Raw genomic sequence first — 7149 nt, forward strand, 5'->3', positions numbered from 1 at the left:
CCTCGGTGTTTACATAAAGAGAGCTGTTTATTTAGAATCATTGCTGATAAGAACACCACACTCTCATAACTTATTATATATTCCCTTTCCATTTTGTCTTTTTTTTTGGTGGGGGGAGGGAGAATTATGTATATTTTATGATAACCCAAAATGACTTATACATAAAAAATACAGACTTTAAAGATAAAAAGGATTAGTCGCAGGTAATGCATTTTCCATGAGTGGCTATAGGGCTCTCGGTTCCAAGGGGTACCGGCTGCATACAAATGAATTGATAAAAGTCTGACACTGTGGATGGGTAGCAGGGCTCATGCTTTGCTGGAGATGATTCTTAAAGTTACAATAAATCAGACAGACAGTGTCGGCCTTTGAGGATAAACCTGTGATGGCTTGTTGTGCCTCTCTGAATCGCCTCAGAGGCCCAGGGACTAAAAAGTGCCTAGATGTCACATTAAATCTACCGGGAGGATGAAGCGCTTCAAAGACGAACGCAATCAGATCTGATGGAAAATACATTTTCTGAAAGCTACTGACAAAAAAGTAATCTTTAATGTGGATGTTGAATAACAATTGATATTGTCTTTCCTGACATTTTTCATTATTGCCGTCTTATACAGCCTACTTCATGTATTAAAGCAATATTAACTGTTTGACAGGGACAAATCCTCCAACTATCACATAAGCAATTGTTTCTGAATTGTCCTAGCCTGCTGCCTGTAAAACCTGTCCCAATAACTGCTTTTAAATATGATGGTAGACTCTTTTTCCTGACTAGCTAGACAGTGTCTGAGCTCTGGTGGAGTTCAGTGGAGTCAAGGGAATATTAAAAATGGTTAGGTGGTTATGAGGTGTCATTTGATTATAAGGAAGGAGCAGAAGTGTTTTTTGAAGGTGAGTTTTAATGAGAGAGGTCTATAAAAGTTACCCCTTATTATTCTCCCATCTTTGGTACACATTTATATCAAGGAGATGTGCACAAATCTCAGGACTCCTACAATTCTTGTCGCTCAAAGGGGAAGATAAAGGAATGTACAGAAGATCTTTGTTATTTATGCAGTGAAATAAAGCAACCTCTGCCTGTGCAAGAACCTATAAAATATACTAGAATTGAGTTCCCCAGTATGCTTCTGGAAAGCAATCCAAGCAGGGCTGGGAGGCACATGTCACTTTCAAAATCCAGGGTACTCCCTGAGGTTTGATGTCTTAACCTTCAACTCTAAATACATGTGGTTTCATTGTAGGTATTTGTAAAGCTGAAAATCTCTAATTTTCTGATGACCTTGAGCTTCTTGAGAAATGGTAGAGGGGGGCACGTTCTACAAAATCTGGAATTTCTTCTTACATGAGGATAATTGTACCCCAGAGTAAAAGAAAAATAAAACCCCACAATTCAAAATCACAAAACCATGACCAGCTGTGTTGTAGATGCTCAAAAGTTATCATTTGCAGCTAAGATACCTAGGGGGATGTGATGTATATTCTTCACCTACATTATTATCATTTCCCCACTTTTCATGGAGTTTCCAGCTTCCATGTGCCTTGATAATATTGTAGCTCCCCTGTATTTTTATGGAGCAGAAGTTTCATTTTACACAAAATGTACTTCTCCACTGGGGTGGGAGGTGGGGTGAGAGCTCAGTTTCCTTTATGGCACCTGAAAGAAGGCAGGCGATGGTGGACAAAATGAACAAACCACTCCCCAAAAATGGGGAATTGTAAAATAAAGCCTTGGGAATCTTTTGTGACCTGAGACAAGCCATTTACCCCTTTTTGCTCTCCATGAGGGATCAGCAAACTTTTCCTTAAAGGGCCAGAGTAAATAAGTGACACTGTGGGCCATACTGTCTGTTAAAAATACTCAATTCTGTCATTATAGCACAAAAGCTGCCACTGACAATACATAAATGAATGGCATGGCTGGGTCTGAATAAGACTTTAAAATTAAACAGGTGGTGAACCAGATTTGGCTGGCAGACCAGAGATGGCCAAGATCTTCCCTGGATCTCTTTTCTATAAAATGGGTACAATATGATCCAATGCTCTTTATGGCTCACCAGAATAAACTAGTTAACAGGCAGGACAGCGTTTCTACTTCACAAAGGGAAAGGCAGTAAGCAAAAGTCCATAACAATGATAAATTACCTTCCAGGAGTCACTTGATGAATATATTTATCTTCTCTTAATAAAATGAAGAGGCTGTGTCACTGCTGTAGCACATTAACACACTCAGTCCATTTTTTTTAAGAGTATATATTTTAAAACTTAGCATAGCTATTGTCTCTTAAAATCCTTTACAACTCAACAAATACATTATGTGGTTTCTCACATGGCCACGAGGAGTGGGAGGCTAGTAAAGTGTATCTGAATTGTTTACAGAGAGAAGCTTCTAGGTAGATACAGAAAGTTGCCCTCAGGCAGACCTTTTTTTGAATGCTTGAGTAGCTTTCCTGAGTACTACAAATGTAAGATAAGTGTGTATGATTAATTAGGTTGCAGCAAAACCTGGGAGGCCAGTGACTCACAGACAATTACAGAGGGACCATATCAGTCAGGACCAGCTAAGCTATGCTGCAATACAAGTAACCTGAATTTCTCTGTGGCTTCAAAGACAGCAAAGATTATTTTTGTTCCACACTACATTTACATCTTGGGTTAGCAAGATGGCTCTGCTCACTGTGGGTACTCAGGGCCCCGGCGTGACAAAAAAACACAGTCTGATATGGGCTTCCATGGTCAAGAAAGGGAAGGAAAATTAAGTATGCAAAACTTTGCACAAGAGCTTAAAAGAGGTGCACACTGCATTTCCACTCATAGTCCATTGGCCAAAGGGAGTCAGGGGGTCAAGCCTGTCTAAATATGGTTAGAACATAAAGTCCTTCCTGTTGCTCATTATAGTCTCACCTGTGAAGAACACGGGAGCGTACCATAGGGACCAAGGGGTTTTCTTAGTGGAAAGAATAAAATCCCAGACATGAAACTTTATGGGAAACTCCACTGAACTTGGAAGACATCTAGCTGGAAAGATCACAGAAGCCCTCAGATAGGCTCACCATGAGAAAAGGAGAGTCAGGATCAGACCCAGGTTCTAATCCAGGGACAGAGAGGTTCACGGGAAAGGGCTGGTTTTGATGCAGTGCAGGCCTAAAGGCCCCTCTAAACTCAGCCCTCTATGTATGCAGAGCAGCTAAAGCAAGCAGTGTCCCTGAGGCCTGAACAGGCTTCATGGGCAGGGCAGAGCTGTCTGGGCTAGCCTGATCTTCAAAAGTAAGTTTCTACAGGGAGGACAGAACATCAGAGACCAAGATCCTGAATCTGCTGTGGCTCCGTCAGATTCTCAACCTCAGTGCGTCTCCCTGCCAAGGATGTGGAAACATGACTGACCCAACTGCACTAACTCAACTCCTGGACTCATGACTCAAGACCGGCTCAACCCCTGCCTCTTTGGGGGCAGGATGAAGCAGACCTCAAAAATGGGACTGGAGTAGTGAGCATGATCGGACCATATCTGAGGCTGGCCAAAGCATCTTGCCAGTTACACATAAGGGAGAATTTTTTTTCCCTTTCTGGTCAGGGGGTGGTGGTGATTATTGTGTGAGCTGTCCTGAAGGTTTTCCTTTCCATTGAATTCGTGATACTAGGTTTACCTCATTTCATTGCACTTTCACCCCTATGTGAAAATTTAAAGAAACAGGTTATGTAACTGGCTGGGAGGAGAGATAAATTTTGCCATTTAAGCACTAAATATAGAATAACGGCTTTAGGAAACAATAAGGAAAGACAGACCTCAAAAGCTTCCAAACAAGGCAATGCAGCTGTGATCAAAATGCAGCTGGAAGGGGTCCTTTTCAGCCCATGAATGCCACATTTGTGGTCTCCTCCTGCTCCACCTGCCACTCACCTGTAGCTGATCCTGCTCCCTTAGTGGATTCAAACCAAACTGAAGTAAAAACTCTGTCCAAAGACCGGACATGCACACCTTTCTTCCCAGCAACACTGCCTCCCTCACTTTGACACCATCTGCCTTCCCAGGGTGAACCTTCACATCCAGCCTCAGAGAAGAACCTCTAAGATTTGAATACAATGTCTGAACTACAAGCTGTGTGGCTTGGGGCCAGTAGCTTAACCTTTCTGTGCCTCAGAATTCACATCTGTAAAAAGGAGATATTACCTACCCCAGAGGGCTGCTGTGACCATTAAGTAAATTAAACTAAGGCTCTCAGGGGAACCTGATACACACCCATGGCAGCTGCCAACACTACTGTCAGCATCTAAACGCTCTTGCACACCGGGCATCCTCAAGATGGCACTCCTCCCTAGCCTTCCTGACCAGGGTGATAACACAGTCATGACTGAGCCCCTATTATATTCCAGAAAATATGTTCAATCTCATGTATTTATGAGCTTCATCTTCACAAGAGTCCTATCAAGCAGACGTGTCTGCCCAACTGCAGATGAGGAAACCGAGGCTTGGGTTAAGAAAGGTGGCCGAACTCACAGCTGACTCTCACGTGCCTGTGCCCTTACCCCGGGGTGTGCTACTGCTCTTTCCTTCCCACCTGAGCCAGACAGGGCCAAAGGGGGGCCAGGGCCAGGGGAGAGACCTCCATTATTGACAAGTCTGTCAAAATTAAAAAGCAGGGAGGAGAGGGGCACAAGACAGGCAGAGGAGGGCACTGCAAAACCGACTCTGAGATGGCAGTGCCACCTCGAGCCCTCTGAAAGGGACTCTGTCATCTTCTCCCTCAATTCCCTGAGGATCTGTAGCTTTGTTTTCTCACAGCTGGGGCAGGACAAACGCAGCCCTGGTGAACATCTGTCTAACGTTCATCTCTGCCCTCCCACACTGCAGCCCCCTGCTGCACACTCACAGAGAATCTTCTGCCCCAAGGCCTCCCTCCCCTCTGGAGACACACACCGCCTCCATTTCACAGACATCCCTGAGGTTCAGAACACAACAACCCAACCGAGACCTCCGTGAAACATCCCTGGGGATGCATGCGCTGCCAGCTTGCCGACACTCAGGCAGTGCGGAGGTCTGGATTCCAGTCCTGACTGTCACCGGCTCACTGGGGCAAGACTGCCCCCCGGCCCCAGAGGTCTGTGAACCCCCAGCCTCTTTACTCATCAGACGCTCCGAAGACAGAGAAGAGATGATCTCCGTGAGTCCTGCAACTCTAAAAAGCAGGTTCCAACTCTAAACTCTTTCCCCTGATTACACATCCCAAGCCTCTCTTTTTAAGTTCTGGAAAATTCCAAGTGGAATATAGCATTGTTGCTATCCAATAGCACTGTCTCCCTTGCTGTTTTCATTTCAGTTAAAAGGAGTGAGTTTAATCGAGTAAAAATGACTGACTTGAACAGAGAAGGAAAATGGTTTGTCAATTTACCTCAAATACCCAAATAATTAAAATTGGGTAAATGATATGGAAAGATAGCAACCAAGGTTCAAATGCTTTCCTTTTAGAGATTTTAACAATACAAGGCCAAACTCTTGTCCTAAAAGTACAATGAGCAGAAGACCAAAATAAACAGAAAGGAGATTTTGGTCCAAAACAGGAAGTGAGAAGATATGAAACTGCTTGAAGAGCACAAAGTGTACATGAAGGATCACCTGAGGCGTGGCCACGACAGAACGGCCCTGCTGGGCAATACTTGTCCTCAGGCTATATCATAAGTTACATATAAGTTAAGAACATTCTCTCTCTTAGAAGGGGAAAGGGAATACCGCTGTGGGGTACCTACTCCACACCAGCTCTCACATGCTTTTCTGCGTGGAATTCTGGCCCTCATCCTATAGGGAAAGCACCTCTGCTATAGATTGAATTCTATGTCCCCCCAGAATACATATGCTTAAATCCAACCCCCACCAAAATGGACCAAATTTACTATACCAAGATGATAGTATTTGGAGGTGGGGGCTTTGACAAGTGACTAAGGCATGGAGGTGAAGCCTTTATAATGGGCTTAGTGTCCTTATAAAAGAGACCCGCAGAGCCCGCTCACCCTGCTGGCATGTGAGATTACAGCAAAAAAAAAAAACCACTTCATCTGTGAACCAGAAAGTGGGCTCTCACCAAATCTGCTGGCACCTTGATCTTGGACTTCCCAGCCTCCAAAACTGTGAGAAATGTGCTTGTCATTTATAAACCACTCAGTCTCCAGTATTTTGTTATAGCAGCCTGAATGAATTACGTTCTGTCCTTAATTTCAAACCAAGAAACAGCTTTGTAGAGGTCACAGTGACTAAATCCACTCAACCAGGCAGAGGCAAATTTGAAATTCAAGTTGACAGTTCCCAGCACAAGTGTATCAGATCTTGTCTGCAGTCCTGATATGATGAAGAGCTAATGCAGGGAACAAAGAGCTTATATGAGCAAAACAGCTAGAAGACAATACAGGTGAGTGTTACACAGTGGTGACTTTGCTGCACAATATCCATTCACTACTCTTAGTTGAACAGAAGCCATGCCCAGTGGGCACATTCTAGTGCTGCTGGCTTCAGTTCCCTGGTTCGGAAAGTAGAAAATGATGACCCTCTGCCAGCCTTTGGTGCCCTGACCTCTGCAACCAGAGCCAGCTTCAGCAACAGCAGGGTCCAGCTGCTCTAGTGAAACACATCTGCTCTCCGCAGTGCCAGCTCCCACCTGAGGCAGCTGGCCCCACATGGCAGCAAAGACAACCACCAGCAGTTGCAGCATATATCCTGCCAGCTTACCCATCTCAACAGATGTTCTTAAAGGACATTTTTCCCCCAGAGCTCCAGTAAAAATCCCAGGCTGATTCTGATTTGACCCACTTACGTCATTCTCCTTAAAACCAATGAGGTTGCCAGATGAAATAGAGAATGCCTCGTTAATGGTGAATCAGATCTGTGAAGGTGAACCCTCTGGGACTGGCTGTGGGAGAAGAGGGGCATTTGCTCCAGAAGGAACTGTCTGAGGGATCACAAGGACTGCTGAATATGGGAAAGGGGGAAATAAACCACTTGCTGAGAAATCTTTTATTTTTTTACAGGTCTGAAGAACATGGTGGCCGAACTCACAGCTGGTGTATATAATGAAATCCAACTCCTCATGGATATCAAAAGAGAATTTTCAAGTCTTTTTTTACACAGCCTAGCTGTTTGAATTACCCTACAATCATTTCAGC

The 7149-nt window shown here is 44.2% G+C and overlaps 1 non-coding gene across 1 annotated transcript; it reads left to right on the forward strand.

The window, feature by feature from the left end:
- The first annotated feature begins 6826 nt into the window (after positions 1-6826).
- Positions 6827-6944, forward strand: LOC118916479 (small nucleolar RNA SNORD22). Its single transcript, XR_005026404.1, has one exon. It is a non-coding gene; the product is annotated as a small nucleolar RNA SNORD22 (small nucleolar RNA).
- Positions 6945-7149: the final 205 nt, after the last annotated feature.

This window comes from Manis pentadactyla, chromosome 3 (genome assembly GCF_030020395.1).
Source record: "Manis pentadactyla isolate mManPen7 chromosome 3, mManPen7.hap1, whole genome shotgun sequence".
Taxonomy (NCBI): domain Eukaryota; kingdom Metazoa; phylum Chordata; class Mammalia; order Pholidota; family Manidae; genus Manis; species Manis pentadactyla.